The sequence below is a fragment of the Bos indicus x Bos taurus genome, chromosome 8, assembly GCF_003369695.1.
Source record: "Bos indicus x Bos taurus breed Angus x Brahman F1 hybrid chromosome 8, Bos_hybrid_MaternalHap_v2.0, whole genome shotgun sequence".
Lineage (NCBI taxonomy): Eukaryota > Metazoa > Chordata > Mammalia > Artiodactyla > Bovidae > Bos > Bos indicus x Bos taurus.
The window spans coordinates 95,429,417-95,439,015 of record NC_040083.1 but is presented as its reverse complement, the minus strand read 5'-3'; positions in this window follow the sequence as shown (position 1 = coordinate 95,439,015).

Sequence of the window (9,599 nt, the reverse complement as noted above, 5' to 3'; positions counted from 1 at the left end):
TTAATACATTCTAGATACTAGTCTTCTATCACCTATGTCATCTTCAAACATTTCCTAAGACTGTATCTTGACTTTTCATCCTCATCTTCTAAGCTTCTACAGAGCACTGTGTGGCCTGTGGGATCTTAGTTCCCTAACCAGGGATTGAGCTCAGGCTCTCAGCAGTAAACGTGTGGAGTCCTAACCACTGGACTGCCAGGGAATTCCCTGAGTTCATTTTTATACAAAGGATGAGCTTCTTTCTTCTTTTTGACCTATGGCTGTCCAAATGCTCTAGCACCAATTGTTCAAAGGGCTACCCTTCCTTTATTGAGTAGATTTTGCATCTTTGTCAAAAGTCAGTTGAGCATTTTTTTAAATTGAAGGATAACTGCTTTACAGAATTTTGTTTTCTGCCAAACCTCAATGTGAATCAGCCATAGGTATACATATATCCCCTCCCTTTTGAACCTCCTTCCCATCTCCCTCCCCATCCCACCCCAATAGGTTGACACAGAGCCCCTGTTTGAGTTTCCTGAGCCATACAGCAAATTCCCATTGGCTATCTATTTTACATATGGTAATGAAAGTTCCCATGTTACTCTTTCCTCACATCTCACCCTCTCCTCCCCTCTCCCCATGTCCATAAGCCTATTCTCTATGTCTGTTTCTCCACTGCTGCCCTGTAAATAAATTCTTCAGTACCATTTTCCTAGATTCTGTATATGTGCATTAGAATACAATATTTATCTTTCTGACTCACTTCACTCTGTATAATAGATTCTAGGTTCATCCACCTCATCAGAACTGACTCAAATGTGTTCCTTTTTAAGGCTGAGTACTATTCCATTGTGTGTATGTATCAAAACGTCTTTAACCATTCATCTGTCAATGGACATCTAGGTTGCTTCCATGTTGTAGTTATTGTAAATAGTGCTGCAAAGAACAATGGGATACATGTGTCTTTTTCAGTTTTAGTTTCCTCGGGGTATATGTCTAGGAGTGGGATTGCTGGGTCATATGTTGGTTTAATTCCTAGTTTTTTAAAGGAATCTGCACACTGTCTTCCATAGTGGCTCTATGAATTTACATTCCCACCAAAAGTGCAAGAGGATTCCCTTTTCTCCATACCCTCTCCAGCATTTATTATTTGTAGACTTTTTGATGATGGCCATTCTGACTGGTGTGAGGTGATATCTCATTGTGGTTTTGATTTGCATATCTCTAATAATGAGAGGTGTTGAGCATCTTTTCATGTGTTTGTGAGCCATCTGTAGGTCTTCTTTGTAGAAATGTCTGTTTAGGTTTTTTTCCTACTTTTTGATTGTGTTGTTTGTTTTTCTGGCATTGAGTTGTATGAGCTGCTTGTATATTTTGGAAATTAATCCTTTGTCAGTTTTTTCATTTGATATTATTTCCTTCCATTCTGAGGGTTGTCTTTTCACCTTGCTTATAGTTTCCTTTGCTGTGCAAAAGATTTTAAGTTTACTCAGGTCCCACTTGTTTACTTTTGTTTTTCTTTCAGTTACTCTTGGAGGTGGGTCATAGACGATCTTGTTTTGATTTATGTCATCGAGTGTTATGCCTATGTTTTCCTCTAAGAATTTTATAGTTTCAGGTCTTACATTTAGGTCTTTAATCCATTTTGAGTTTATCTTTGTATATGGTGTTCTAATCTCATTATTTTATATGTAGTTGTCCAGTTTTCCCAGCACCATTAATTGAAGAGGCTGACTTTGCTCCATTGTATACTCTTGCCTCTTGTGTCAAAAATAAGGTACCCATACGTGTATGGGTTTATTTCTGGGCTTTCTATCTTGTTCCATTGTACTATATTTCTGTTTTTGTGCCAGTACCATACTGTCTTTATGAATGTAGCTTTGTAATATAATCTGAACTCAGGAAGGTTGATTCCTCCAGCTCCATTCTTCTTTCTCAAGACTGCTTTGGCTATTCGGGGTCTTTTGTATTTCCATATGAATTGTGAAATTTTTTTGTTCTAGTTCTGTGAAAAATGCCATTGGTAATTTGATAGGGATTGCATTGAATCTGTAGATCGCATGTGGTAGTATAGTCATTTTCACAATATTGATTCTTCCTACCAGGAACATTTTTTTTTTTTTTCCTGCATTTCTTTTCCATGGGGATGGTCTTGATCCCTGTCTCCTGTACGATGTCATGAACCTCCGTGCATAGTTCATCAGGCACTCTGTCTATCAGATCTAGTCCCTTAAATCTATTTCTCGCTTCCACTGTATAATCATAAGGGATTTGATTTAGGTCATACCTGAATGGTCTAGTGGTTTTCCCCACTTTCTTCAATCTAAGTCTGAATTTGGCAATAAGGAGTTCATGATCTGAGCCACAGTCAGCTCCCAGTCTTGTTTTTGCTGACTGTATAGAGCTTCTCCATCTTTGGCTGCAAAGAATATAATCAATCTGATTTCGTGTTGACCATCTGGTAATGTCCATGTGTAGAGTCTTCTCTTGTGTTGTTGGAAGAGGGTATTTGCTATGACCAATGCGTTCTCTTGGCAAAACTCTATTAGCCTTTGCCCTGCTTCATTCTGTACACCAAGGCCAACTTTGCCTGTTACTCCAGGTGTTTCTTGACTTCCTACTTTTGCATTCCAGTCCCCTATAATGAAAAGGACATCTTTTTTGGGTGTTAGTTCTAAAAGGTCTTGTAGGTCTTCATAGAACTGTTCAACTTCAGCTTATTCAGTGTTACTGGTTGGGGCCAACAAAGGTCCATCTAGTCAAGGCTATGGTTTTTCCAGTGGTCATGTATGGATGTGAGAGTTGGACTGTGAAGAAAGCTGAGCTCTGAAGAATTGATGCTTTTGAACTGTGGTGTTGGAGAAGACTCTTGAGAGTCCCTTGGACTGCAAGGAGATCCAACCAGTCCATCCTAAAGAAGATCAGTCCTGGGTGTTCTTTGGAAGGACTGATGATAAAGCTGAAACTCCAATACTTTGGTCACCTCATGCAAAGAGCTGACTCACTGGAAAAGACCCTGATGCTGGGAGGGATTGGGGGCAGGAGGAGAAGGGGATGACAGAGGATGAGATGGCTGGATGGCATCACTGACTCAATGGACATGAGTTTGGGTAAACTCCGGAAGTTGGTGATGGACAGGGTGGCCTGGCATGCTGCGATTTATGAGGTCGCAAAGTGTCAGACACGACTGAGTGACTGAACTGACTGACTGACTGACCAGGAACATGGAATATCTCTTCATCTGTTTATGTCTTTGATTTCTTTCATTAGCGTCTAATAATTTTCTGTGTACAGTTCTTTTGTCTCCTTAGGTAAGTTTATTTCTAGATATTTAATTCTTTTTGTTGCAGTGGTGAATGGGATTGATTCCTTAATTTCGCTTTCTGATTTTTCATTGTTAGTATATAGAAATGCAAGTGATTTCTGTGTATTGATTTGTATCCTGCAACTTTGCTAAATTCACTGATTAGCTCTAGTAATTTTCTGATACTATCTTTAGGACTTTCTATGTACAGTATCACGTCATCTGCAAACAGTGAGAGCTTTTTACTTCTTCTTTTCCGATGTGGATTCCTTTTCTTTTTTTTCTCTGATTGCTGTAGTGAGGACTTCCAGAACTATGTTGAATAATCGTGGTGAAAGTGTACACACTTTTCTTGTTCCTGATCTTAGGGGAAATACTTTCTGTTTTTTACCAATGAGAATAATGTTTGCTGTAGGCTTATCATATATGGCCTTTACTATGTTGAGGTAGGTTCCTTCTATGCCCATTTTTTAAAGAGTTTTAATTATAAATGGGTGCTGAATTTTGTCAAAGGCTTTTTCTGCATCTATTGAGATGACCATATGTTTTTTATCTTTCAATTTGTTAATATGGTGTATCACATTGATTGATTTGCATATATTGAAGAATCCTTGCATTCCTGGAATAAACCCAACTTGATCATGGTATATGAGCTTTTCGATGTGTTGCTGAATTCTGTTTGCCAAAATTTTGTTGAGGATTTTCGCATCTATGCTCATCAGGGATAGTGGCCTGAGGTTTTCTTTTTTTGTGTTGTCCTTTTCTGGTTTTAGTATCAGGGTGATGGTGGCCTCGTAGAATGAGTTTGGAAGTGTTCCTTCCTCTGAAATTTTTTGGAAAGAGTTTTGGAAGGATAGGCATTAGCTCTTCATTAAATGCTTGATAGAATTCTCCTATGAAGCCATCTGGTCCTGGGCTTTTGTTTTTGGGGAGACTTTTTTTTTTTTTATCACAGCTTCAATTTCAGTGCTTGTAATTGGGTTCTTCATAATTTCTATTTCTTTCTGGTTCAGTCTTGGAAGACAACTTTTCTAAGAATCTGTCCATTTCTTCCAGGTTATCCATTTTATTGCCGTATAGTTGTTGATAATAGTCTCTTATAATCCTTTATATTTCTGCATTGTCTGTTGTAACCTCTCCTTTTTCATTTCTAGTTTTGTGGATTTGATTCTTTTCTTGATGAGTCTGGCTAAACGTTTGTCAATTTTATCTTCTCAAAGAACCAGCTTTTAGTTTTATTAATCTTTACTACTGTTTCTTTCATTTCTTTTTCATTTATTCTACTCAGATCTTTATGATTTCTTTCCTTCTACTAATTTTTTTTTTTATTCTTCATTTTCTAGTCATTTTAGGTGTGAAGTTAGGTTGTCTATTCAATGTTTTTCTTGTTTCTTGAGGTAGGATTGTATTGCTATAAACTTCCCTCTTGGGACTTCTTTTGCTGCATCCCATAGGTTTTGAGTTGTCATGCTTTCATTGTCATTTGTTTCTAGAAATTTTTTTTATTTCCCTTTTGGTTTCTTCAGTAACCTGTTGGTTATTTAAAATGTGTTGTTTAATCTCCATGTGTTTGTATTTCTTACAGTTTTTTTCTTGTAGTTGGTATCTAGTCTCATAGCGTTGTGGTCAGAGAAGATGCTTGATATGATTTCAATTTTCTTAAATTTACTGAGGTTTGATTTGTGACCCAAGAAGTGGTCTATCCTGGAGAATGTTCCATGTGCACTTGAGAAGAAGATGTATTATTCTGCATTTGGATGGAATGTTCTGACAGTATCAATGAGATCCATCTCATCTAATGTATCATTTAAGACTTGTGTTTCCTTATTAATTTTCTGTTTTGATGATCTGTCCATTGGTGTGAATGGAGTGTTAAAGTCTACTATTTTTGTGTTACTGTCAATTTCTCCCTTTATGTCTGTTGGTGTTTGTCTTATGTATTGAGGTGCTCCTATGTTGAGTGCATAGATATTTATAATTGTTTTGTCTTCCTCTTGGATTGATCCCTTGATTGTTATGTAGTGTCCTTCTTTATCTCTTGTAATCTTCTTTAAGATCTATTTTGTCTGATATGAGGATTTCTACAGCATTCTTTTGCTTCCCATTTGCATGGAATATATTTTTCCATCCTCTCACTTTCAGTCTATATGTGTCTAGAGTCTGAAGTGGGTTTCTTGTAGACAGCATATATATGGGTCTTGTTTTTGTATCCATTTGCCCAGTCTGTGTCTTTTGGTTGGAGCATTTAGTCCATTTACATTTAAAATAATCATTGATATATATGTTCCTATTGTTACTTTCTTAATTGTTTGGGGTTGATTTTGTAGATCCTTTTTCTTCTCTTGTATTTCTTGACTATTTAAGTCCCTTTAACATTTGTGGTAAAGCTGGTTTGTGGTACTGAATTCTCTGAACTTTTGCTTGTCTGAAAAGCTTTTTATTTCTCTATCAATTTTGAATGAGATCCTTGCTGGGTACAGTAATCTTTGTTGTAGATTTTTCCCTTTCAGTCTTTTAAATATATCCTGCCATTCCCTTCTGGCCTGCAGCATTTCTGCTGAAAGATCAGCTGTTAAGCATATAGGGTTTCCCTTGTATGTTACTCCCTTGCTGCTTTTAATATTCTTTATATTTAGTCTTTGTTTGATTAGTTTATGTCTTGTTGTGTTTCTCCTTAGGTTTATCCTGTATTGGACTCTGTGCCTCTTGGACTTGATTGACTATTTCCTTTTCCATATTGGGGAAATTTTCAACTATAATCTCTTTAAAAATTTTCTCATACCCTTTCTTTTTCACTTCTTCTTCTGGGACCCCTATAATTCTAATGTTGGTGTGTTTGATATTGTCCCAGAGGTCTCTTAAGAGCATCCTCAGTTCTTTTCATTCTTTTTACTTTATTCTGCTCTTCAGAAGTTATTTCTACCATTTTATCTTCCAGTTCACTGATTCGTTCTTCTGCTTCAGATATTCTGCTATTAATTCCTTCTAGAGTATTTTTAATTTCAGTAATTGTGTTGTTTGTCTCTGTATGTTTATTCTTTAATTCTTCTAGGTCTTTGTTGATTAATTCTTGCATTTTCTCCATTTTGTTTTCAAGGGTTTTGATATTCTTTACTATCATTATTCTTAATTCTTTTTCAGGGAGTTTGCCTATTTCCTCATTTATTTAGACTTTTGTGTTTCTAGTTTGAGCCTTCATTTGTGTAGTGTTTCTTTGACTTTTATAAAGTCAAAGAAATTTTTTAAACTTATTTTTTTAAACTTATTTTGTTTGAGGTCTCCTTTTCTCAGCCTTCAAGGTTGAATTCTTTCTTCCTTTTGGTTTCTGCCCTCCTAAGGTTGGTCCAGTGGTTTGTGTAAGCTTCGTATAGGGTGAGATTTGTGCTGAGTTTCTGTTTGTTTGTTTGTTTTTCCTCTGATGGGCAAGGCTGAATGAGGTGGTAATTCTGTCTGCTGATTATTTGGTTTGTATTTTTGTTTTTATTGTTTACATGAGGCATCCTGCACAGGGTGCTACTGGTGGTTGGGTGATGCCAGGTCTTGTATTCATGTGGTTTCCTTTGTGTGAGTTCTCACTATTTGATACTCCCTAGGGCTAATGGAGAAGGAAATGGCAACCCACTCCAGTGTTCTTGCTTGGGAGGTCCCAGGGACGAGGGAGCCTGGTGGGCTGCTCTCTACGGGGTCGCACAGAGTTGGACACGACTGAAGTGGCTTAGCAGCTTAGCAGGGCTCATTCTCTAGTAGTCTAGGGTCTTGGAGTCAGTGCTCCCACTCCAAAGGCACAGGGCTTGATCTCTGGTCAGGAACGAAGATTTCAGAGGTGGTTTTTTTTATGGCATTAAGTGAGATTAAAACAAATATCCAAAAGTGAGAAACCAAAGATGAACCCCAGATAAATAACAGTTACAAAATCAGGCAAATAATAATAATGGAATATACACATATACATATCCACCCATGACCAAAGTCAAAACAATCCAACAAAAATAAAGTACAATAGATTGACCCAGCAAACAAAGGAAATAAAAAATTGTATTTACCAGTTAAGAACAAAACTAACTAAAGTACAAGTGGAAAACAAAACCAAAGCAAAGTACCAAGTGGGGAATAAAGCAATGAAAACAAAAATAACACATATGTTGAGAGGAAAGGAACGAAAGAAAGAATAGATAAGGAAAGTTAAATAGAGGTAGATGAAGAAGATTTATATACAGTAAAGATTAACTGCAAGGGAAAAAGAACAGGAGGAAAGGCAAGCTAAGGAATAAATGTAGAAAAAATATAATAGGTTTAAAATAATTAAAAGTTAAAAATATAAAAAAGAGAAAAGAAAAAAAAAAAAAAAAAAAAAACAGAAGAAGAAAGGAAAAAAAAAAAAAAGGAAAACACCACAGAATGGCAAAAGCCCAATGTAGATGCAGAGGTTTAGAACAACAATAAAAATGTGACTGAATATACAGATATACATATACACCCATAAGCAAAATCAAAACAGTCCAACAAAAATAAAGTACAATAGATTGACCTGACAAACAAAGGAAACCAAAAATTATATCTACCAGAACAAACTAACTAAAGCACAAACTGGAAAACAAAAGTAAAGCAAGGTGCCAATTGGGGAATAAAGCAATGAAAAAAAAAAAAAACTAACAAATATGTTGAGAGGAATAGAAAGAAAGAAAAGAAAGAATAGATATGCAAAGCTAAATAGAGGTAGATAAAGAAGATTTATATATATTAAGGATTAACTGCAAGGGGAAAGAACAGTAGGAAACGCAAACAAAGGAATAAATGTAGAAAAAATAATAATAGGTTTAAAAATTAAAATTAAAAAAAAGAGAAAAGAAAAATAAAAAGGAAAACTCCCCAGATTTGCAAAAGCCCAACATAGAGGCAGATGTTTACAACAAAAGGAAAAATGTGACTGAGAAAAATAAAGTAAAAAGAGAAAAGTTCAAAAGCTTAATTAGATTTCATAGCGCCAATAAAGGAGAGGGCAATGGCGACCCACTCCAGTACTCTTGCCTGGCAAATCCCATGGATGGAGGAGCCTGGTAGGTTGCAGTTCATGGGGTTGCTAGGTGTCGGACACGACTGAGCAACTTCACTTTCACTTTTCACTTTCATGCATTGGAGAAGGAAATGGCAACCCACTCCAGTGTTCTTGCCTGGAGAATCCCAGGGACGGGGGAGCCTGGTGGGCTGCTGTCTCTGGGGTTGCACAGAGTCGGACACAACTAAAGCGACTTAGCAGCAGCAGCAGTGCCAATAAAATCAACAACTACAACAGAGGGGTGGAGAAAAGGAAAAAACTCCAAAAGAATCTACAGAACAAGCCAAAACATAAAAATAATAAATGTTTTTCTTGAGTCACTGCTGTCAAGAGTTCTTTCGCTCGCTGGGAGTCACAGTCCCCCTCACCTCCCTAGGATGCCCTCCAACACTGTGCTGATCTCTGGACCTGTTGTGGGGACAGCTCAGATTCTAATCTGGTCCTACTCCTCTGTTTTGTCTCCAATCTGGTCCTACTCCTCTGTTTTGTCTCCAATGTCCACAGCTATCAGAACTAGTGTGTTTTCTTTTGTGGGAGCTCTAAATGACCTTTTATATATTCCATAGACACAGAGTCTGCCTAGTTGATCATGTGGATTTAATCTGCAGCTTGTACAGCTCGTAGGAAGGTTTTGGGTCTTCTTCTTTAGTCACACTGCCCCTGGATTTCAATTGTGGTTTTATTTCCACCTCTGTGTGTGGGTTGTCCACTGGGGTTTGCTCCTGAGGCTGCCCTGAAGGACTTGGGTTTACCCTTCTGAGGGCCAGGTGTGGAGGTGGTGCAGCTGCTTGCGTTGCAGGGGTTCTGGCAGCACCAGGTACTTAGGGTAGTTGGCAGGTAGGGCAGCAGGAGATATAGTGCTTTAGAAAGGTATGGCAACCACTATTGGCCAATACACTCCAGTACTCTTGCCCAGAGAATCCTTCTCCCTGACAGAAAAGCCTGGAAGGCCACACTCTATAGGGTCTCAGTCAGACACTCCCAAAGCAACCCTGGTTGCATAGATGCAAGGCTTTTTTGCCTGTGACAGCTCTGCCCCAGTGAGAGTTGAGCATGAAGTTGGCGCAGCTGCTTGGCTTGTGGGGACCCTGGCTGTGCTAAATGTGCAGGGACACAGACTGCCTCGGCTGCAGGAGTTATGACCCTATCAGAGTCTTTTTTCAAGCCTCTTGTAGCTAGCGATCAGAAGGCCTCTTTGGCCAGTCTTTCTCTGTAGCTCTGTCCATTCAGGCACTTAGAGAGCTCCCTTGCCTAGGGTTC